The sequence below is a fragment of the Ailuropoda melanoleuca genome, chromosome 8 (assembly GCF_002007445.2).
Source record: "Ailuropoda melanoleuca isolate Jingjing chromosome 8, ASM200744v2, whole genome shotgun sequence".
NCBI lineage: Eukaryota > Metazoa > Chordata > Mammalia > Carnivora > Ursidae > Ailuropoda > Ailuropoda melanoleuca.
The window spans coordinates 37,555,913-37,581,026 of NC_048225.1; the positions used below are offsets into that span (position 1 = coordinate 37,555,913).

The window sequence follows — 25,114 nt, forward strand, 5'->3', positions numbered from 1 at the left end:
AGCATGCTATTTTACCCAAACCTCTGAATAAAACCGACTCTGTAGAAGCATACAGCATTTTTATGCGGAGCACCTTAGTCATTACCCCTGAACCTACGGATACCCTGGGTGACAGACACGGAGACCATGGTCACCAGCATGGGGCGGGACTCACTGCTTCCAATCCCAGCTCTCCTGGTTACTGTGTGATGTTAGCAAAAGAACTCACTACTCTGAAACAGTTTTCTTATCCATAAGCCAATGGCACCCTGCGAGCTCTGACGAGAGCCAGCACTTCTGAGAAGGGTAATACCCTTGTCATTGTGGGTAGACTGTTTTGCAAGTTGCCAAGCATTTCCTTGTGCTACTTTACTTTGACAGGACACCTTGATGTGGAAGGAAGAGAGAGCAAGCTTTGGAAGCCATGAACCTCAGCATCCACCCAGCTCTGCCACCAAGCGGCTCTGTGCTCTTGCACAAGTAACTTAGCCTTTGAGAACGTCTGCAGGCTCACGCGAGAAAGAGATGTGATTATGATGTTGCAGGTCATTGGGATAAGTAAGTATAATTATTATAAGGTGGGTAGTCCACACTATGTGGTAAATCTCTCTGGTGGCTGGAGGCCACTGCGGTGGGTGGGTGAGCACACCAGTTCTGTATTCAGACTGGCTTAACTTTTTTTTTCCTTCAAATTTTTATTTAAATTCTAGTTAGTTAACATTTGGTGTAATATTGGTTTCAAGAGCAGAATTTAGTGATTCATCACTTACGTATAATACACAGTGCTCATTATAACAAGTGCCCTCCTTTAACTTTTTTAAAGATTTATTTATTTGAGAGAGAGACAGAGAGAGAGCATGTGAGTGGGGGGAGGGGCAGAGGGAGAGGGAGAGAAAGAATCTTAAGCAGGCTTCATGTCCAGCAGAGCCTGACATGGGGCTGGATCTCACAACCCTGAGATCATGACCTGAACTGAAATCAAGAGTCAGATGCTTAAGGAACTGAGCCACCCAGGTGCCCCATAGCAAGTACCCTCCTTAATATCCATCACCCATCTAGCATCCCCCACATACCTCCCCTCCAGTAACCCTCAGTTTGTTCTCTATCATTGAGTCTCTTATGGTTTGCCTCCTTCTCTCTCTTTTTTTTTTTCCTTCTCATATGTTCATCTGTTTTGTTTCCTAAATTCCACATAAGTGAGATCATATGATATTTGTCTTTCTCTGACTGATTTATTTCATTTAGCATAATACACTCTAGCTCCATCCATGTCATTGCAAATGGCAAGATTTCAGGGGTGCCTGAGTGGTTCAGTCATTAATTGTCTGCCTTTGGCTCAGAGCATGATCCCAGTGTCCTGGGACTGCGCCCCACATCAGGCTCCCTCCTGGGAGCCTGCTTCTTCCTCTCCCACTCCCCCTGCCTGTGTTCCCTCTCTCGTTGGCTGTCTCTCTCTCTGTCAAATAAATAAATAAAATCTTTAAAAATAAATAAATAAATAAATAAATAAATAAATAAATAAATATGCAAGGACTTTGTTAAGGGCAATGTCTGTATGAGAGAAAGGGGAGAGGAAGTTAAGAAGGACTAAGAAGTGTTTTCAAATCACAGATCAAGTCTTTAAAAATAAAATCTTTAAAAAAAATGGCAAGATTTCATTCTTTTTGATGACCGAGTAATATTCCTCTGTGTGTGTGTGTGTGTGTGTGTGTGTGTGTGTGAGTGAGTGTGTGTGTGTGTGTACCACCTCTTCTTTATCCATTCATCAGTCAGTAGACATTTGGGCTCTCCCCATAGTTTGGCAGAATGGCTCAGCTCTTACTAGCTGGGTGGCCTTGGGCAAGTTATTGAATATCTTTGTGCCTCAGTTTCCTCAATTGTCAAGGAAGGAAGAAAGTAGAATCCTCTCAGAGCGTGGTGAAGATGATCTGGCTTAATATAAGATACACCCACAGTAGTGACTGACTCATAGACTATTAAGGATCCCAGTAAGTATCCATGTATAGGTGACTGGCCATATTATTGTCCTCTCAGTTAGGGAGGCAGAGGATTGGAGAAGGCCCCCTCCATCAGCATGACTTCTCTTCCCCAAGTGGAAGATCTAGGATTTGAACCCAGATTGTGACTCCAGACCCGGTCATCTTTTCACTGTGCTCCAACAGGGAGTAGGGTATCCTCCACTGGAAACCTCAAATCCCTGGGGCCACCCATGGAGGCCAATGCCCACACACCATTCCCAAATATAAACTGCAAAGATTCTCAGGCTGATTTTTTCCAGTTCATAAAATAATGCGTTGTTGTTTCCTAGAGAGGTTGGGAAAAAAAGGCAAAAGCCCTGTGTCTAATGGAATTTCTCTCTGGAACCAAACAAATCTCTCAGTTACCTTAAGATGCTATAGGGAGCCCACATCATTGTTCTGATACTTGCATGGGCCCAACAGAGTTATAAAATGGAAAAGCAGAAAAAGATCATGGATCATTTTCTCTAAATAGATAAGGAAATTGAGGTCATGTAGGAATGTAAAGATCACATTTCAGTCTTCACTTTATTTCAGCTTCGGTGGAGGCAGATCACTCATGTTTTAAAATATCTTGTACTGGGCATCATTGTTCTTAAATGCCTGATACATCTCAGCTTCCCTTTATGTTTTAATTTTTTTCATTCATTTTTATTTTCATTCAACTAATTGTACTGAAGACCAAGTACGTGCCAGGGACTCTTTTAGGCTCTGGGAAAACCGCAGTAATAAATAAAAAGATAAAAATCTCTGCCCTCACAGAGCTTGCAGTCTAGTAGGAAGGTGCATGGAGAGTGCTAGCGGTGAGCTGGGGTCACACAGGGTTATCAGAGTTGCTTCACGGAGAAGGTGACATGGATCTAAGGAGGCGAGCCACACGATACCTGAGACAACAGCATTTCAGACGGAAGGAACATCCAGTGTAAACACGCTGATGCAGAATAAGGATGAGCAGCTGACCAGTGGGTGAGAGTGGTAATGGGAGGAGGGAGTGTGGACCCTGTGATCCACTAAGGACTTTGGCTTTCTCTCTGAGTGAGCTCGGGACTGTTAGGGGGTTTTGAGCCAAGGAGAGACATGATCTCATGTGTTCTAAAAGGATCACTCTGACTGCCTTGTCGGAGTGGAGATGATGGCTGCTTGGACCCTGATAGTGGAGGTTAAAGGATGAGAAGTCATGGAGTCCAACAGGGCATTGTAGAACTTTCCAGGCTCAGCCAACCCTGTCCTCTTCTCCTTGAGGAGAGAGTCCTATAGTGAGGTGTCACTTAGGGGACCCCCATCTCCTCCCATGGCTCCACTGCCTTCTATCCACCGACAGGTGCAACCCAGGCATCGTCTCTGAGCTCCCTCTCCATGTCTCCACCTGCTTTTTTTTTTTTTTAAGATTTTATTTATTTATTGGACAGAGAGCGACACAGTGAAAGAGGGAACACCAGCAGGGGGAGTGGGAGAGGGAGAAGCAGGCTTCCCGCCGAGCAGGGAGCTTGATGCAGGGCTCGATCCCAGGACCCTGGGATCATGAGCTAAGCCAAAGGCAGATGCTTAATGACTGAGCCACCCAGGCGCCCCTCCACCCGGTTTCTCACCGTCATCTCACACTCAACATGGCTTGCTCCACTAGCCATGCACCACCCACCCAGTTGCAAAGCAGGACACTTGAAATTCATCTTGGATGTTTTCCCTGCTTTACTTCCATATTCACTTAGCTCCATGCCTTGGAGCTGTCCACTTCTCTCTATGTCCTCCCGAAGGCAGCAATGGGTTTGCATCAGCCTTCCAAATGGCTCACAACATGCGCCCTTGCCCACTCCCATCCCATCAAATCATGTCCTGCTTAAAATCCTTACATGCCTTCCCACTGCTCCTCGATAACTTACAAACAAAATTCCTCTCATACCCTAAAGTGTCTCAGCCCTTCCTGCGTCTCCAGTCTTTTGCCATTCCTTCTCCATCTTTCTCTGCCCTCCAGATGTATGAACCCTCTTCACTTCCTTCCCACTTCAGGGTGTTTGCACATGATCCTTCCTTTGCCCGGAAGCCTCTCTCATACCCTCTGTACCGTCCACATCCTCCGGCCCTCAGCTCACGGAGCTTTCCCAGGAAAACCTCCCACAAACCCCAGAGGAGGTCAGAGCTCTCTCTCCAAAAGCTCACAGCACCTTGGATTTCTCTTTCATGGCTTCGTCACAATTGGAGTAATTATTTATTTAAGTAGTTGTTTAACATTTGTTCATATTATCCGCTCCATATCATGTCTGTCTTCTCACTGTGGCATCTCCAGTGTCAAGGGCAGTGTCCTTAGATGCAAACAAGAGGCTCCTGCCTGGCATGGGCTCCTGCCCTCCTCCAGCGATGCCTCTTCCCACAGGACAAGGAGTCTACCGGGCCAAGGGAATTATTTGTCCAAGACTATGCACTCCTTCTAGATGCCCGGGACCCTGGGCCAATGGTCCAGAATTCACTTCCATTGCATGCACCCCTTTCCTGGGTCTCTGCTTACAAGGGGGGGATGACGTCATCAGGGTGAGCAGCCTGGGGTGGGTGAAGCTCGGTGTGCAGTTGGGACATGCAAGATAGGGCTTCCACATGCTTGTGCGTGAGAATGCAAGGAGAAGAACTGAACCTGGGTGAGGAAAGGAGGTGTCAGGTCATGGTGGGGGCCAGAGCCACCTGTCCTTGCACTGACACATTTGGGCACAGAACTTTGAGAGTTCCAAGAATTCTAAACTCAAACCTGGCTTTCTAGGTCATCTTGAAAGCGAATTTTCCAAATGGGAAAGCCCATTTTATGTAATGGCTTGTGACCTTGATTTATAATTGTTTAATATTTAGACACATGCCATAAGGACCTCTATTTGCACTCTAGCCCAGAGCCTGATAATGAGTTATTGAATGAATAGATAAATGAATAGATTTTATCCCCAGATCTCAGCATTTACCACATCGAGTGACCAGAAGAAAAATATGTGGAGAGCTCATGTAAATCTACCCCCTCAAGAGTGAATGCATTTTATTGACTTACAGTGAAGCTCTAGCTGTCAAGTAGAGTCTGTCCATGAAGGGTGACAGATGTTTTTCTGAAGGCAGCTCTGAGTTGGATGCTTCTTTCCTATAGCTCAATGATAAGCAGAAGTAAACACAATAGTGGGCATTTTTTGGGCACTTATGTTCAAGCACTGTTCTAAGCCCTTTCTGTGGATTAATTCATATGATATTCACAATCCTAAGAGATAGGTACTGTTATTATCTTCATTTTACAGATGAGGAAATTGAGACTCAGAAAAGTTAAGTGACTTGCCCAAGGTCACACAGCTAGTAGGTAGGAAAGCTAGAGATGAGTTCTCAAGCAGTCCTGTGCCTCCCCTTCGTTATCAACCCCTTGGGACTCTTGGAGTCTGAGCCTGGATCTGTGGGTGTCAAAGCCACACTCCCTAATGCTGAGTTGCCTTTGCAATGGGTGAGAAATGATAAGGGACTAAAGTTGGAGTTTTGTCAGCGGGATGACGAATTGCCTCGCAGGGAAGCATTCTGTCCAATTTCTACATTCACTATCTCGTCTTGTAGCCGTACAGGAAGGCAGAGCTAAGACGAAGACCAACTCACTGTAAAGAAAGGTATTGGATTTTCATTTACTAATCACGTCATCAAGGGGCCTGGCTGGCAAAATAAATCAGAGCTCCTTAAAGGTGAATTTTTCACACACTGTCAAGTTCCATTGGTAAGAATACTGACCCTCTCTAAATGCTCTAGTCCCACCTGCATAGATTTCCATTGTTAGACCGGGAAAGCCCAAATCCCAAAGTGAAAGTAGAGAATCCCCTTCCTGCTCCCTAGCCAGAGGATTGCCAGCAGCAGTTCCAAGGACCTCAGGGCCAGGCTAACTCAGGTCAAGGTTGGAGAGTGAGAGAACTAGCATGGGGGAAAGAGAAGGAAGGAAGGAATGGGCATAGACTCCAGGTTGTGGAGCTCCCGGAATATTACATCTCCAGGTATGTATTTTCAGTAGATGCTCATGGTCTCCTTTGTGTGGGAGGAAAATGGGGCCATTGCCAAGGTCAGGCTCAGTATCAGAACGATATACACCCTCCCCATGGGACATTCAGAAACCACTAGAGGAATACTGACTAGTTTCAGGCAGTGTCAATGTTAATCAACAATTTAGATCAATATTTTTGCATGACAAAATGTTTTTTATTTCAGTGTTACTCTCTGCAGTACAGGATAGCAAAAAACGGAAAACCCCTTTTGAATTCTGTAACTGACACTCAGCCAACGTCAGTTCTCTTTTCCTCTTCTGCTCCCAACCTGCTTTTCCACTTCCAAATTTACAAACCCATATTTCATACGGTTGACATGAAAATAAAGTGAGATAAAACATTTAACCCCTCAACACAATTGCCATTTACTAGTAATGACGATTGAGTGAAATGATGTCTTGTGAAAGTTCCCAACACATGGTAAACGTTTAGCACATTTGCTAAAACCAAACCAAACCAAACCAAGCCAAAATGGTTGGAAACTGGCTGAACTGGAAAGGATGACTGAACCCGATCTACTCCTTGGCTCAGACACCTTGCCTTTCCAGACATGTTCTCAGATTTTTTGAGACGGAGGCATAGTAAAACTATCATTTGCTGAGAGTTTAATATATGCTAGACACCATTGTATGGATTCTTCCATGAAAGCATCAAAGCAAATGTAAGGGGGTAGATAACAGTATTATTTCAACTTTACGGTCCAAAGCAAGGCTTATGAAGTTCTGGTTCAAAGTCATTGAGCTAGGAGATAGTAGCGTGAGGTTTTGACTCAGCCTGTCTAGTACCTCCTAACTTCTAACAATTCTGCCCCACGATCTTGAAGCCGAAGTGCATCTCTCCCTTTTCCCACCGTCCCTGTAAAGTACTAGCTAAGTTCCCTTATCCCTTTCCTTTAGGTTTTTTAAATACTGCTTTATTTTTGCATATTCATTTAAAACTTTCTTCTTTCTCCCACTATCACCAAGGCATTTTCTTCTTCTTTTGTTATGACCTTGAACTTGAAATCATTTTGTCAGGTGCCTGGGTGGCTTAGTTGGTTAAGCATCTGCCTTCGGCTCAGGTCATGATCCCAGGTCCTGGGATCAAACCCTGCGTTGGGCGCCTTGCTCAGCCGGGAGCCTCCTTCCTCTGCCTATGGCTCTCCCTGCTTGTGCTCTCTCTCTCTCTGACAAATAAATACATAAAATCTTTAAAAAGAAACAAAAAAAGAAACCATTTTGTCAGTTCTGTGCCACGAATTGATAAAAGTATTAGAGGGCAGAGGACTACTGAGAAAGTTCCCAAAGTTGACTTGGTGACATTAATTTCAAGCTCAAAGGGTCTTTTGAAGCTCTTTTTGCTTAGAGTCCTGCCCCATCCATCATGACTGAAAATATCCAAAGTTCTCTCCTAGGCCAAGAAGAAATTCCACCTGTACCGTAAAGACCCGGGGTTAAGGAGACGCCCTTGCATTGTGCCAGGAAACCAGTATTCCAATGGGACTTCTGTATCTCAGTCGCTTCAGCTGTGAAATAGGGATATTATAACAGTACCCAGCTCGTAGGGCTTTAGTGAGGACAAAATGAAGCAATACGTGGAAAGCGCTCAAAACTGTATCAGAAGGGCAACACATACCCTTAGTGACTCCTGCCATTCTGTAGGCAGCCAAGTCTCTGGGGGTGGCAACTATCATGATGATCTTTGCAGTTTACAGTCAGGCTCTTGCTTTGTTCAGTCATCATCATAATCTGTGGGAACTATTAAGTCTTTGGTCTTCCCGGTCTAGACCCCAGGAGGCCGAGCGATGCATGGGACTCACACGTCCGTCCAGCCATTAGTCCACAGGAGTCCAACAGTCCTATGGGTGCTGTTCGTGTTTTCATGGTGTGAAAAAATGGCAGCAATAGCTTTAATAAAAAGACTTTATTCTCCTATCGATAGAATCACTGAGGACTAAAGGGGTCATTTGAATGTTCCAGTTATATTCTCACTATGTTCTAAAGAAGAAATGATAGGCTATACATGGTATTCAGAAATCTGGGGATTCAGGGTCTGGGGGGACATCTCCTGTGATTAAATGCCAAAAATAAACAGGAGAGTGATTTTTTCTTTATTTTTTAAAAGATTTTATTTATTAATTTGAGAGAGAGAGAGTAAGCATGAGCAGAGGGCAATTTGATTTGTTTCTTATGAGAAATATGACCACTGTGGGGCCGCTCTTCTGTCCTATTTCTCTACGCTCTAAACCAGCATTTTCCAAAACACATTCCTCAGCACATTGGTTCCGTGAGTGGTTAATAGTGTGCTTCTAAAAACGGGTTCCCCAACCAAATGTATGTGGTGAACTCCACGATGAGTTTTCTTTCTGTAAAACCAGATTTCTGTAGACTCTAAAAAACGGGTTTCTCTCTTCACAATGCTGACAAGGCTGCCGCGCTATCCGAGCTAATGGAGACGCGATTCTCCCAAGATTACATTTTTATTGGCTTCTCAGGCACTTAAAATGTACGGATTATTGCTCAGTTGGGGTTACTTCTCCAGGACATTAACCTCACCAATTACCAGTGAATTTTCTCATCCTTTTCTTCTCTTCCAGTTTCACTTTCTGAGGGTTAGAAAAATACATTTTTCGCCATGCCCTGATGGTAGCCTCAACTCGTCTCCCTAACCTTAGCCCTTGCCACGTCTTCTGCCTTCCTCAGTGCATCATCAAATGCTGTGACCTTGACATTTTCTACTTCATGACCATCTCCCTACCCTCATTCTCTGCATGAAGGCTACCAATGTTTATGGACCTTGTTAAAATGCCACCTGATTCATTCATTTGGTTGTTAAACACCGAGGACCTAGGCATTGCTGTGGGATCTGATTGAAGGGATTAGTAAATGAATGGATTTACTCATCCCTGGGAGCTGGGAAGATCTGTTAAACATTACATGGCTAGGTATGCTTATCTTTTGGGGGGGAAAAGTGATCTCTAAATCAAGGAACTATTATAACATTTACATGCTGGTCTCATGAAAACTGATATCAGCAATTTTCACTATGCTACAGATCCCGATGATTTCCATTTACATAGCACATTATTGGCACAACAACTTTGTCCCTTTGAGTAGCTTCATTCAAAGTTGTTCTGCTTTCATTATCTCTCACAAAGCAACCATAAAATGATTGTAAAACAATTTGCAAGTATGTGTGTTATCCATAAATGCCAAATATTGGTTAAATTATCAAACACTGTGCAGTGGAATCTGACATTTCTCCAGATAATATTTCAATTGTTCACCCTATGTATTGTCAACTGGAAGCAGTGACATTTGGATTGGGATAGATATATGTGTGTGGGAGAGGCGAGGGTGAGCAGTGTATTTGCCTTAAAAGCATCCCAGAAGAAGGAGTACCTTGTTATACCTTCTAATTTTCCCCCTGTATCTTACTCTCTCTCTGTAGACCAAATAAAACTTATTTCAAAAGCAAACCAAAGTATTCGTAAAACATGCATGTGTTCCTGGGCTAACAGCATGAGTTCAGATACATAGGTGTTTTAAATATTAATCAATGTATGGACACTGAACGGACATTCTGAGCACTTCATTGATCCTTCATTAATGGACTTTGTGCAAATCACTGTGAATGGCATCTTGGAAACAGCCGTGAGTAAGTCTGTCATGATCCCTGAGCATTCATCAAATAAAGGAAGTCCCTGGTCCTATTTACATAATCACTTTTCTCCCCCAGTGCTCTGGGTGTAATGTCTGTTTTTGCCAGCACAGCAGAGTTCATTTCAAAGCTCTCGGTCTCTACTCACTTTGATTATAGTTCCTCCGGGGGTCCTTCATGGAGCCCATGGATTCACTTCCAACCCCATATCTGATTCCCCAAGGACTGGTAGAGGGACAGGGCAGGAAGGGCTATCAGTCCTGTTCTACAACTGAAGAGCCCTCAATTCAGAATATCGGTGGCTTATGGAAAGTCACACAGTGATAAATGAAAGGCAGAAACTGAACTGAAATTTCTAGAATCAAAGGAAGGAAGGGTGCTCAAAAATATGGGTTATCTACAAACTGATTTTCCCTGTATCCTATGCTTTACAATGAAAAAAGGTAGAACTAGAAATACATACTTTCCCATTGCTACTTGGATGAATGAATAAATGAATGAATGGGCAATTCTATGCTGACTTCCCTCTACTGACTTCCCAGACACTTGCTATTTTCAAAAGGAAAACCCGTGGGACATTTGACTTTAACTGTGTCCTTGGCATCCTCTTCTACCACCACCTACTTCCACCCTCACCTCGTCCTACTTCCTTCTCTATCCAGTTGAAACAGAGGAAAGGAGCCTCTCCTTTGCCCCAGTTTTTCCCCTGAGAGATGCTTCTGTGAGCAGACCCTGGGGCTGGGGGAGGGGCACCCTTGACAGTTTTAGTCACCATCCTGGGCCCTGCCCTGCTTCTGGGCTGAAGTTCAAAATCCACTCACTTTTGGATTTATACTCCTATCTGGCCCATGATCCAATGTGAATAGAGATTGGGAGCCTTAAAGTTAACAGCGGTCCTGGCAGAAAGAGATGTTACCTCTAGAGCATCAGGGGAGGAAAATAGTCATGTAAATATCACCAGGGGCTTCCTTTGTTGGATGGGTGCTTGCTCGGTCGAGGCACCTATGGTTAAGTGAATCGGCAGGGTCTCCTGAAGGCTTGTGCTCCCCCATCCTGTGGACAGACGTCTGTACTGCAGAGCCTACAGAGTGTGGGTGGGAGTGCATCACCTTAGCTGGCCTGGGATTTCCTAGAAGCGTGGATCCTCCTTGCTCAGTGCCTGGCACAGAAATGTTTATGGTCTCAAATCAGATTGAAACACCCTTGCCCCGAGCCTCAGTTTCCACATCTAAGATGAAGGTTCTGTACTAGAATAATGCTTAGGGGACTTCTAGAGAGGTGTTTTTAAAAGGGAACACACGTTGGTTTAAATGTCATACCCCCACGCCTCCACACTTCCACCTACATACTAGTTATGTGGTTTGGACAATTTGTTTTACTTCTTTGAGTAGTAAAACGAAGGTTTGGCAAAAATACCCATCCACAGCACTGGGGTGGGGGTTCAGTAGCACAAAGCGCTCAGGCAATTTTTGTTTAATGAATGATGCTTAGATAGTTCACAGGAAAAGCTCTCCACTTTACTGGGGCTTGGCCAGAACATCCCACACTGCCGTGTTCCCCTGAAGCTGTTGAGCTCTGGGACATAAAGGAAAGGATCCTTTTCCTTTATCTCTGTTCCAGACCTGAGCGAGAGTTATTTGAGCAGAAAGATCACCAAATTAGAGTCACCACAACATTAAGTGCTTTGTTTCCTCTAGGGCTCTGACTTCAGCTCCTGGGCACGGTGGGGGCCGAAACTGCTGACTCAATGGGAACAGATAATCAAGGTCTATCTCCTATTTCAAGACTGCCACAGAAAGAGCGTTTTATAAATATTCATCGTAAAGAAGTAAGTCTTTCCTACTCAGGATTTGATTTCCTGTTTCTGCAGGTCTGTCAACTAGATATCTCTTTGTTCAGATGATCAGACCCTGGGAACAAGTTGGCTTTATCTACCTGTTCACAAACTTTGAAAACTGGGCTGAACTAAGTCAAAACAATTGTGAAGTTGGGAAAATTCCGTTTTATAAATTACAATACCAGGAGGTTGGTCAGTAGAAGGAATCAGAAAAGCAGTCTTCCCCATATCCATCTCAACCTAATTCCTCATGGAAGACACCCATAATGTAACCAAAACTTCCCCCAGAGAGAACGGCTTTATACCTACCAGGGACACAGAAGATAGATCGACCATGCAGTGAACCCACTTCATTCAAATTAGATCTACTTCCATGGCCCACTGAAATCAAACTGCTGGTGGCTCTTCTGACTTGGTATTAGGTGTTAAACTTTGATCTTTAAAGCTCCCCACCACTAACTCTGGTTTATTTCATTTGTTTGTCAATATACCGGTGCCATGCACAGACTTGGACTATGTCTGCAATACATTCTGTGTCTAGAAACTTGGACAAAGTAGGGGAATCTTTTCTGTTGTTTTTTTTATTTTTAAGATTTTATGTATTTATTTGACAGACAGAGAGCACAAGCAAGGGGAGCATCAGGCAGAGGGAGAGGGAGAAGCAGGTTCCCCGCTAAGCAGGGAGCCTGATGTGGGACTCGATCCCAGGACCCTGAGATCATGACCTGACCCGAAGGCAGGCGCTTTACCGATGAGCCAGTCAGGCGCCCAGAGTAGGGGAATCTGATAGCTATACCTCTGCTCAGGAGCTATAGAGACCAAGGGGCTTTGGTTAATAGTTATCTAGATAGATAAATTAATTAATAAATGTATTTACCTCATAGCCAAAATTGGAGACATCTTCTAGTCCTTTAGGAATTAACCCTCTCCGCATGGTATTCCCTAAAGTCACCTCTCCTTGTGTTTATCCAGTTGCCCAGCAAGCGCATCTTGACCCTATAACTTCATTTATCTCAGCGGCTTCTCACTGCATTGCACTTGTCAATCTAAATGGTTTTATTTCATCCCGTCTGAAGCCTGCATGATAGCCACTATGGATTCATTTCTAATTCGTAACCGTCCCATTCCAGAAACTCTAATGACTTTGTGTTTATGAATTGTAAATACTATTTCCAATAAACTGATAATGAATTGCCGGGTCGCTTCAAATTTGTAAATAATGGGGATATTTCCCCTAGCAACGGCCAATTACACTAGGCAGGAGAAGTCATTTTATCAGGAACACTTACCCTTCAGCTTATTTCAAAGTCAGAAAACCTCTTAATTCTGATTATTCCTCCAGTTCTGATTCAGCCAAGACCACAGAGATACTATGTAAGTGGCTCAAATGGAAGAATGTAACAATAATTCTTAATGAGGAACAGGCTGGCTCAGAAGAAGCCTGGAAGCCCAGGGACTGAGAGGTATCATTCTGTTTCTTCATTAATGTATTCTGTGACCTTGGGTAAATCGTTTTGTCTCTATAGGAGTGCTTTCCCTTCAGTCAGGGGGGGTCTGGCCACACAAGACTGGGAGAGGAAGACAGGACGCTAGAAGGGACCCATTACTCATCACTTGCCCCGCTCCAGGCACGGTGCAGGGGATCTCACGTACTCCTTCCCAGGAGCAGGAGGTAGCTATGTTCTCCACTTCACAGATAAGGAAACTGAAGCTCAGAAAGGCTAGTTCACACAGCTCGAGTAGGGGGAAGGCAGGATTCAGCCTCAGGCCTGACCCGGCAGTGAACTTGTCTTATGATGCTGAATTTGCCTCTGTGCTGCTTCCAGGAAGCTGAAATGAGATGTCATTACAGTTTCATGTTAAACCTGGGGAATTTCATGCAGGGAGTGATCAGTTCAATTGTACCTGTGCATGGGCTGCCGAGTCAGGGAGGGGTCTAGACTCCGACTCCTTAGAGCTCACAGAACAGTCCTCCGGGGAGGGTTTGAGCCTGACTCTGGGAGGAGGGAGAAAGACATTGACCAAGTTGCGCTCCCCAACCTGACGGCAAGTGCCCCCAGGAGCCCTCCTGGTCTCCCTCCCTCGCTTCTGATCCCCTTTCCACTTCCATCAAGTGCACATCCCCTGCTGGGTTTGCTGGTTTGCTGAGGGCCCCACCATCTCCCTCCAGGACTCCTGCGTTAGCCTCCTAAGAGGTCCCCTGCCTCCAGGCTCAGTCTCATGTAATGAGTGGGTAATTGTCCCCCGGAGGGCAATAAAGAGTAATCAAGAAATTTAAGCAGGGGATTACATAGTTAGATTTACAGTTTAAGAAAATTAAATGCTGAAGAGTTAATGCATAATAATCTTTCCCTCTTCCTCTCTTTAGCTACCATTTTCTCCAATCCATTCCCGGCCCTCTGGGCAAATGGAGCATAGGCCTGTGCTCAGCGGATTCCTCTGCCTGGCAAGTCACCCTCCCCACTACCCTCCCCACCTCCCTAACAACCCCCACCCCCGCCTCCAGCCGTGGGCCCTGACATGCTCACTGCCTAAGACCTGATAAAGTCTCTCCTCTATGAAGCAGTCCTCACCTCCCCACGTGCCTGGGACTTTCCTCAACCAGCCGGCCCCACTTATGGCACTCCTAATCCTGTATTCTTACATTGAAAGAGCTTCTTGTGATCCGTCTCCCTTATCAGAGTATGAGCCCCTCAGACATGCAAAGGCAGGGGGACGTACCATTCATATTTGCATCTATAGCTCCCAGGGCAAAGCCAAGCAGTGGTTACTCCTCGATGTTAGTGGAATGGATAAATGGGCTCTATAGCTCTGCCTCTTTTCTTCGAGAAGGTGAACGGATGAGGAAAATATACTGATAGTGCTGAACAAGGAGTGGCTGAATCTTTGGAGAAGCATTTTATCACCTTAGACCTTAGATGCTTCTGCAAAATTGGGAAAAGGAAGAGCTCGACGTTTCCTAAGGACCTCACTTCTTTGACATTCTAGTTTCTTGGTTCTTTAGGAGCAAAGGTGGAAAATGGTGACTTAAAAAATGCAAAGTGGGCAGTGCTCAGGGAGGTGGGCCTAAGTGGGACCAAGAACACTGGAAGTCCAGACTCCTCACAGGCCTCCCAGCCTCCTGGGCCCAAGCAGGGGCAAGGAGCTGGGGTAAGGAGTGAGCATTTACTGTGTGTGACTGAGCTCTGCCAAGGACTTCCCAGGAGAAGGGTGAGGACATACTTGGCCTCAGAGAAGGCTCCAAACAGTCACAGCCAGTCTCAACTCAATCCAAGCAGCTCTCTCTTTAAGCGATTCTAGACTGCTGACTTGGAGGACACCCATTTGGGTATCTTCCTCCTCCTGCACACTGTTGGGTGCTGTATTCCTCAATAAATGCTGAATGAATGAATGAATGAATGAATGAATGAATGAATAGCCATAACCACTCTGCACCTTAGTCTTGAGGGAGCACCTGCCCAAAGTCTGGTACTGTGCACATGTATTCTATATTTTTCCTCCTATCCAGTCCTTCCTTCCTCCCACTCCACACGCCCAGCAAGTCTACTTAAAAAAGCCTTAAGTGAGCCTCACCCACTCTCTCTTCATCCAAATACCCAATCAATCAAGATGGAAGTCTCCCAAATTGGGCCTTGGGTTAGGGAGTGGCATTTCCTAACCAGTTGGCTCTGATTTCAGATTTGGTGGGAACCAGAAGGAGGGTCCAGGGCTCACTTTATAAAAGCAAGAGGCAAGAAGTTCTCTCTCTTAACAACTTCTGTAGTTCTTACTGGTCCTTGGATCAAGTTTGCATCTTTTTCTTTAAGGTGAGGACTTAGGGGCACCAGCTGCAAACTACAGAGCGTCAGGGTCTCTTGCAGTAGAAGTGAGCCAGAGGGAGGGGGGATTGGAAGGGTGGAGATTGGCTGAGACTTGGTATTCTGGGGAAGGCCCACATAGGGGGAAGGATGAGCTAGGACTGCTTGGAAATACCCACCAGGACCCTGGGACTAGTCCCAGCATGTGAGCCTAGGCAGGTCAGTGTTACTTGTTAAGCTTATGCCTGCCATGTCCTGGATTCTGGGCTAGGTGGAAAGGGGTGCTGGACCCAAGCAGTGTGGAGGGAAATAAAGGAAGGAGGCAGGCTTGGAATGCTTTGGCCTCACGCACTCCCACTGTCTGTCCAGAGGTGACTCGTGAAGCTTCAGCCATGGGCAAAGAGAAGACCCATATCAATATTGTTGTCATCGGCCATGTGGACTCCGGCAAGTCCACTACCACTGGGCACCTCATCTACAAGTGTGGGGGTATTGATAAGAGAACCATCGAGAAGTTCGAGAAGGAGGCAGCTGAGGTAAGGCACCCACTGCAGCTAGGAGTGGCAGGGGTTGGGGTCTGTCCCCGTTTGGGGTGTGTCTAGTTGCATAGTGCAGAAAGCAGGGTGCATGCTGCAAGTCAAGGTTCCCTGAAGTTGGCTCTAGTAAACTCCTCGTCTGCTTGGCATCCACGCATTCTACCCCTCTACCTCTCCCAAGATGGGCAAGGGCTCCTTCAAATATGCCTGGGTGCTGGACAAGCTGAAGGTGGAGAGAGAGCGTGGCATCACCATCGACATCTCCCTATGGAAGTTTGAGACTGGCAAATATTATATCATCATCATTGATGCCCCAGGCCCCAGGGACTTCATCAAGAACATAATCACGGGCAAGTCCCAGGTAGGGCAGTCTGCCCCAGCGGCCTCCCTGGGCTCCAGGAAGGACTAAAAGCTCATTTGTGGGATTAGATGAGAGCTTCGATGGGAGGCAGGACTCCGGGGCGGGGTGGGGAGGGGCCCTTAAGTCCGTGAGTCCTGGTTTCTTCGTCCTCAGCTTTACAAGCGGATCTGGGCCTGCCCCAAGCGCAGGCCAGCTTGCAGTCCTCTCCGTGGCCCCTTGCCCCAGCCCCTCGTCCCGTCCGCAGGCCGACTGCGCCGTGCTCCTGGTGGCGGGCGGCGTGGGCGAGTTGGAAGCCGGCATCTCCAAGAACGGGCAGACCGGCGAGCACGCGCTGCTGGCCTACACGCTGGGCGTGAAGCAGCTCACCTTGGCCATCTACAAGGTGGACTCCACCAAGCCCGCCTACAGCGCCGTGCGCTTCCAGGAGATCACCAAGGAAGTGAGCGCCTATATCAAGAAGATCGGCTACAACCCGGCCGCTGTGGCCTTCATGCCTATCTCGGGCTGGCACGGCGACAACATGCTGGAGCCCAGCAACAACGTGAGTGCGCGCTGGGTAGGCGGGTGCCGTGGGTCCTGGAGCAGGCGCGCCATGCACCGTTGCCCAGACTCAGCTGTGCTCTGCATCCCCTCAGATGCCCTGGTTCAAGGGCTGGAAGGTGGAGCGCAAGGAGGGAAATGCCACTGGGGTGACTCTGCTGGAAGCTCTGGACGCCATCCTCCCGCCCACTCACCCAGTCAACAAGCCCCTGAGGCTCCCCGTGCAGGATGTGTACAAGACTGGAGGTGACGGGGCTGGGTGGGGCGGAGGAGAGACTGTCCACTCCGGAATGAGGAAGTTAGGAAGGAGCTCTGGTGTCTGACTGCCAGGGTTCAGATCCTGACTTGGAATCCACAGCTTCTGAGCTAGGATTCAAAGTGCAAAGCACCCAGCATTTCCAACTTATACAATAGGTCGTTTCAATAGTTCCCAGTGCATTTGGTGCTTCATGCCTGGTCTGTAGGTGGCCCTTTCCTTGAATGCAGAACCAAGGGACTTCCCGAGAAGTCAGTTCTCCAGGGGGAACAGGTGTGTGGGACGACTCTGACTTCTTCTCCCGGACAGGCATTGGCACCGTGCCTGTGGGCCGAGTGGAGACAGGCTTCCTGAAGCCGGGGATGGTGGTCACCTTTGCCCCCACGAACCTCACCACAGAGGTCAAGTCTGTGGAGATGCATCATGAGGCCCTGCCCGAGCCCTGCCCGGTGACAATGTGGGCTTCAATGTGAAGAATGTGTCCATAAAGGACATTCGCCGTGGATTTGTGACAGGAGACAGCAAGAACGAACCCCCCATGCAGGCTGCCAGCTTTCTAGCACAGGTGATTGTCTTAAATCACCTGGGGCAGATCAATGCTGGCTATAGCCCCGTGCTGGACTGCCATACAGCCCACATCTCCTGCCAGTTTGCTCAACTGAGGGAAAAGATTGACTGGCGCTCAGGCAAGAAGCTAGAGGACAGCCCCAGGGCCCTGAAGTCCGGGACGCAGCCATTGTGCAGATGGTCCCCAGCAAGGCCATGTGTGTAGAGACGTTCCCGGAGTACCCACCTCTAGGTGAGCCAGGGGTTGCTACTGAGTCACCAGAGAAGAAATCATTCTCTCCTCTGGGCGAGGCAGGGGCTAAGGAGCATTTCCTTCTGTACCACTTTCCAGAAACCTCCTCCTCCTTTCTCCCTCTTCTAGGCTGCTTTGCGGTGCGGGACATGAGACAAACAGTGGCCGTGGGAGTTATTAAGGCGTTGGATAAGAAGTCATGTACGGCCGGCAAGGTCACCAAGTCAGCGGCAAAGGCCAGCAAGAAGTGAAGCATGCAGTTCCTACAGCAATCTTCCACTATAAAAATAACTTAGAATTTTATGTATTTACTGAATAAGATTAATAAAAACTAACACAGTTGTCCTGGTTACTTGTTTCTTCCAAAGAGGTAAACAGGGAACCTCTAGATATGCGAATGAACTATGATTTAAGGCCCATTGGCCTCAAAGTGCTTATGCCCTGACTCGTGAAGACGATTCCAGGTCCTCTGCCTCATTCTCAGCCACTTGGCTCTAGCCCATCCCTTCTCATTTCCCCCAAACCTTGTCACTTCTGGCCTGTCCTCCCTCTGGGGAAGCTGAATTGTTCTGGGATGTGAAAAGTTTACTTACAATGATGTAGGACAGGATCTCAGTATTGCCGGTGGGTTAGTCCAACATTACTGCGTGGTTCCTGCTGCTAGGGGCTCTATTTTCCAGACCGTGATAGGACAGTGCATGTCAAGATCACTCAGCCAAGAGTGGGGTGGAAACTCCAAGTGGCTCGCTTTGGAAGCTTGGGCTCAAGCTGTTGCCTAACATGGTAGTCTAGGTCACATTAACGTGCCTGGAGCATGAGGAGTGAACAGATATAACTCTGGCCTTTGTTTCCTTTTACGCGGAACAGGATAACACCTCATGGACCGTAAGCTAAATTATATGCTCATTCAACATACACGGGGAGTCAGGTCCATGGCTGGTGGTGTGTTCTTTGTCCATTTATCAAATACCGGCACTTTACCACATGCGGGATGCTGCTCTCACCCCATGGACTTCAGCTCCTTAGAGGTAGAGGCAAACATCAAGTGATAGATGCATCACGTGAGACAAGGGAATGGTAGGGTGGGGAGGAGACCATGAAAGATACAGCGCAGTAGAGGCTATTCCGACAATCCCAGCAAGGTGGTGACTTGGACCAAGGGGTGGTTGTGGAGTAGACGTGAGAAGTTCTGAATATTTTGTAGAAGTTCCAAAAATCTTTACAAACGGATGCATTGCTAAAGATTGCATGTGAGGTATGTAGAAGTCAAAGCTGATATCTGGGTCTGGGGCCTGAGGAGCTCGAATGGTGGAGCTTCTGTGAGAGGTGGGGGCAGATTGCCAACTAAGACGCTAGTGTGGAGAGAAGGAGAGAAGGGAGAGGCTCAGTTAATCAAGAGAGTCCTTACAACATGGAAGCAGGAATCCCTTGCCCATCACCATCTGCTGGGAGGAGCTAGGACAGGCGTATGGACCCTGCCTGCTGGAGGGAAGTCATCAACTGCATGATTGCAGTCAATCCTCTATTGGGAAAATCATTAGTCTCACACTTAAAATGTGTCAGGGCCTGGGAGGACCGTGGAGTCTTTCTTTAATTCTGGTGTAGTTAACATACCGTGTTAAATTCCAGGTGTACAATATGATTCAATACTTCTGTTGAAGCGGCCATCACAGTAAATTACCATCAATCCTCTTCAGCTATTTCCCCCATCCCCACCCCCTTCCCCTCTGGTAACCATCAGTTTGTTCTCTATAGTTTAGAATCTATTTCTTGGTTTGTCTCTTCTTGGTTTGTTTTGTTTCTTAAATTTCATATATGAGTGAAATCATATGGTGTTTACCTTCTCTGATGGAATTATTTCACTTAGCATTAAACTCTACATCCATCCATGTTGCTGCATGTGGCAAGATTTCATTATTTTTTATGGCTGAATAATGTTCCATTGTGTATATGCGTATATGTCATATCTTCTTTATCCATTCATCACTTGATGGACATTTGGGCTGCTTCCATAGTTTGGCTATTGTAAATAATGCTCCAATAAACATAGGGTGCAGGTATCTTTTTGAGTTAGTGTTTTCGTATTCCTTGGGTAAATATCTGGTACTGGAATTACTGGATCATATGGTAGTTCTCTTTTTAATTTTTGGGGAAACATCCATACCGTTTTCCACAGGGATTGCACACGTTTGCCTTCCCACCAGCAGTGCATGAGGGTTCCTACTTCTCCCATCCTCACCCACACTTGCTGTTTCTTGTGTTTCTTATTTTAGCCATCTGACAGGTGTGAGGTGATAGGACATCTCATTGTAGTTTTGATTTGCATTTCCCTGATGATGAGTGATGGTGAGCATCTTTTCATGTGTCCCTTGGCCATCTGGTTGTCTTTGAAGAAATGTCTGTTCATGTCTTCTGCCCATTTTTTAATTGCATTATTTGTTCTTTGGTGTTGAGTTGTATAAGTTCTTAATATATTTTGGATATTAACTCTTTATCTGATATGACATTTGCAAATATCTTCTCCCATTCCATAGGTTGTCTTTTAGTTTTGTTGATTGTTTCCTTTGCTGTGCAGAAGCTTTTTATTTTGATGAATCTCGATAGCTTATTTTTACATTTGTTTTCCTTGCCTCAGGAGACATATCTAGAAAGAAGTTGCTAGGGTTGATGTCAGAGAAGTTACTGCCTATTCTCTCTTCTATGGTTTTAGGTCTCACATTTAGGTCTTTAACCCATTTTGAGTTTATTTTTGTGTATGGTGGTTCAGTTCATTCTTCTGCATGTTGCCGTCCAGTTTTCCCAATGCCATTTGTTGAAGAGACTGCCTTTCTCCTATAGCATATTCTTGCTTCCTTTGTGGAGGATTAATTGACCATAGAAGCATGGGTTTATTTCTGGGCTTTCTATTCTGTTTTGTTGATCTATGCGTCTATTTTTTTTGTCAGTAGCATACTGTTTTTTTGCAGTGTACCTTGAAATCTGGGATTGTGATACCTCAGTGTTCTTCTTTTTCAAGATTGCTTTGGATATTCAGGGTCTTTGGTTCCATACAAATTTTAGGATTATTTGTTCTAGTTCTGTGAAAAATGCTATTGGTACTTTGATAGGGATTACATTAAATCTGTAGGTTGCTTTGGGTAGTATAGACATTTGAACAGAATTTGCTGTACTAATCCATGAGCATGGAATATCTTTCCATTTGTTTGTGTCATCTTCAATTTCTTTCATTAATGTTTTATAGTTTTCAGAGTGCAGGTCTTTCATCTCCTTGGTTAAATTTTTTCTGAAGTATTTTATTATTTTTGTTGTAATTACAATGGAATTGTTTTACTGATTTCTCTTTCTGCTGCTTCACTAATAGTGTATAGAAATGCAACAGATTTCTATGTACTGATTTTATACCCTGTGACCTTACTGAATTCATTGATCAGTTCTAGTAGTTTATTGGTGGAGTCTTGAGGGTTTTCTATGTACGGTATCGTGTCGTGTGCAAACAGTGAAAGTTTTACTTCTTCCCGTGGAGTCCTTTCTGAAGCCAGGTTGGGAATATCACTTCCTGTGCTTTCCTGAGACTTTGATGTCTAAGATTTAGACTAGGTGTGTGGTGGCCTCTTCTCACTGATCAATAACATGGGCTGTCCATGCCGGTCGAGTTGGCTCCCTCTCAAGTGCGGATATCCAGGGAAGTTCCAGACCCTGCCCAAACCTAGAAATAATAGCAGGATGGCATTTCAGAGCTGTCACTGCATCGGGCATCAAGAAACTCAGCTGTCTGCGAGGCTGGGGAAGCTGTCAAGTTCCAGCTGTTGTCAGCACAAATCTTCCTGATGGGACCGGACCAAGCCTGTCAGTGTCATCAAAGGCCACCCTCCCTGGCTTGGGGAGGCAGGCTTGTTCAGAAACCGTGGTGGGGAGAGAATGCAGATCGCCTGCCTCTCCCTCCCCACCCCTCCTGCAACCTTGCAAAGTGACTAGTCCCTTTCATCCTCAGAACTCTTTCCTAAGAATTCTATAAACCACAACCACAGCTTTGCTTCAAGTGCTCAGGGAACTGGAGTTGCAACTTTGCAGTGTCTGGGTCCCTGATATGTACTCGATAAATATTTGTTGAACAGTGAATGAATGAGCGTCCGCATGTTTGTTGAAGTCAGTGAATGACCGTGAATGCCAATTTACTCTTCATTCTCAACAATAATCCTGGTTGTGAGGCTTCTTTCTTAAGAATGCCTTGAAAAATTCAATTTGAAAAATTCAATTTGGAAAGAAAACTAAAAATTTCATTATTAACCCTCCCAAGTGCTGTGTTCTCTGCTCAGTAATTCCTCACCAAGGTGGGAGGAAGTGTGGCCGTAGGAAAGGGAATCTCGTCTCATTAGAAACTCTGAGAGCATTTCTGTGCAGCACCGCCAAGAGCCGCCAGAATCAGCTGGGGTTTTGTGCCTAAGCCTGGCTGTAGCAGTTCACACTGGTATGTAAGAGCTCTGGCATTTGACCTGAGAAATATTCCTGCTGGTCCAGAGCCCCCTCATTTAGTCAACACAATGTTGTAAAGGGATCTGAGGCACTCGCTCAGGCACAATGATGAGGCTCTTTGTTGGCACGTATGGGAAGCGTCCCCTTGTTAGATCTCCCCGCGCCCACCCCTGAGACAGGTGGGTACAGTGAGGCAAGCCGCAGGTGGAATTCTTGCCCACATACTTCGTTGGCAGGCCTGGAACAGGCATGACCGCTGTGCAGTTTGAAGTCTCAGCCATCTGTCCTTGCGATCTCCGACAAGCAGCTTGCACACAGGGAGCGGATGGCGTCTGGTGGTAGGCTCCAGAGAGGCTTCTAGTCGGGGACAGGGTCCCCTGAAAACGACTCCATGTAGGATGGAGTCCTGAGGCCCTGGCTGCTGCTTCAAAGGGTAGAGGTTTCTGGGCTGCCCTGTTCAACCAGGAAGGTACCCAGGTAATAATACCTCATACGCTATAGGCATCAACTGGACTCATTTCAGGAGATAAAGAAGGTTGAGGCTTCCCCTAGGCTCCTGGTGACAGCCATCGCACCCCCCACCCACATATCCTCCGCCCCTCTAGGGGCTTCCCAGTACTCTTTCAGACAGTAAGGAACCACCTCTAGAGGGTGTCGTCCAATTAGGGGACTTCAGATATAAACAACGCCCTCTACTGTGTGGAATAAAACTATCCTACAGACCACAGATCACATCAGAACACGCCTGAAGTCCTTGGGCCCACTCTTTCCTGGTAGGTGATGTTGCCTGATTCAGGGTCCCCACCCACTTCCGGGGAAATCCTGACTCGCTTTGCTGGCAGCAGCTTTCCCTGTAGGGGAAGATCAGGGCTGGGGAGTTTCCTTGCTGTCTCTAGATCACCGTCAGGTGGAAGCCTACTGCACCCCACACTGGTCTCTGTTCCTGGCAGCCCCAGGGTGCAGAGCTGACCCAGTGGTCTCAGACACACAGGGAGACACCCTGGCTCCCACTTTTCAGTTTGTTCCTCTGTCAGATTCTTCTCTTCCGGGAGCATGAAAGCCCATCTCCCCAGGCCCATTCCAGGGGGCTCTGCAGCTCCCAACCTACTCCCTGGGGGCCTGTGAGTGCATGAAGGGGCCTTCTTCTGGCCTGACACCCAGAGCTCACTGGGCCCAGTCACTCAGCAGCCTGAGTTGTAGCTGGTCGCTCTGGATCCTGCAGAATCACCTGGAAACCCTGCTCACCTCACCTATTAGTAGGCTGGGAGGACAGAGATTCACTATTTATTCATCTTGTCTTTTCCAGATGTTCCTTGATGACAGACATGTTTGAGTTGGATGGAACAGTTAGTCTGGCAAGGAAGGTAAGTAAATAGAACACAATAATATCATGTGAGGAATCTGATATGGCTAACCTCGGAAGGCTATGGAAGAACGCAAGGGAGCAACAACACAGCGGGAGAAATCAAAAACACTTCTTGGAAATACTAACCTGTAAAGAAAAGCATGTACTAAGGCCTGGAAGGGAGCAGGAGGACAGTATAGTGGGCATGCAGATTGGGAATGCCAAGACAGGCAGGCCTTGATGAGATGAGGGCAGCGGGGAGCCACAAAGTGCCCATGTGAATGCCTTTCCTCTAAATGAGAAATGCAGGCTTTGAGCTGACTCAGACACTGAAGTTGGGCCCTAAAGCAAAAAGACTCCACAGGGCTAGTGCCTTTCGCGGCTAGGTGGTCAGGGGACTCCGCCACTTTCATTAGGGCTCAGAGGGCCTAGCCGTGAGGGCGTCACGTCACTGACATGGAAATAAATGATCAAGACTCTACCAGATTGAGACGGTCCCTTCCCAGGGTAGAAGCTAAATTGAAATTCTAAAATGACTCTATTGTCATTTGTCTGAACACAGAATCGATTTCTTCTGGTTCTATTAAACCAAGGCCCAGATTCCAGAAACAGAAATCCAAGCTGTCATTGCCCATTCATTTAAACAATTGGTATTTTGGCCTCGTAGGGAGAGGCACCAGCTCATGGTTACAGAGCTGTTTGCGTTTGCTGATGACAACACAATTCAACTGAGAGAAGTCACCCTACGGAAAAATCTGTTTGCCTTCTGTTCTGAAAAGAAAGACCTTACCCTATCAGACAGAGCACGAATGTCCAGCATTCGGAGAAAGCCGTAGACTCAGACACTCTGAGAGAAATCTGCCTTCCTCCTGTTTACCTATAGGCCAACTGGGGGCTGGAAATATTTTCAGAGGAAAAACTTCATACCTTACTCACTCACATTCCCATTTCCCATAATTAGCCAAGTCCTAATTATTCCCTGTATTGTCTCTGCCACATTAGCTTTGTGAGACAATGGTGTGTAAGACAATGGTGCATAACTCAAACACAGGGCCAATCTAAATGAGAAACTGGCAGAGGGCTCCCGGGAGGATTGCATTATTCATGAAAAGACATCAGAACAATTGGAGGATAGCATTAGATTTTAAATCACAGCAGCAATTACAAGACAATTATCCAAAATGGTGTAATTGCCACAGCTACAGGGTGTGTGGCAGGACCTGCACAGTGTTCGTGCCACTTTCTTTTAATACCATGATGGAAACTGGTGTGTGCATTGTAAGAGGAAATTGTACGGAAGAAAACATTTGTGTGCCTCCCTCTAGGCCACATAAAGCTAGCAATCAGAGCCTCAGTAACAAAAATGGAGTCCGAGACCACACTCAAGTCTTTCAGGATCCCTTGCCTGGCTTCCTCCAAAATATACTGTTCTCAGGTACTTGACCTTGTCCTTGTGCGAATTTCCAGCCAAGCATAGAAGCTGAATCCCACTTT

At 46.4% G+C, this 25,114-nt stretch overlaps 1 pseudogene; it reads left to right on the forward strand.

Moving 5' to 3' along the window:
* Window positions 1-15,702: 15,702 nt before the first annotated feature.
* Window positions 15,703-18,053, forward strand: LOC100466579 (annotated as a pseudogene).
* The last annotated feature ends 7,061 nt before the right edge of the window (window positions 18,054-25,114 follow it).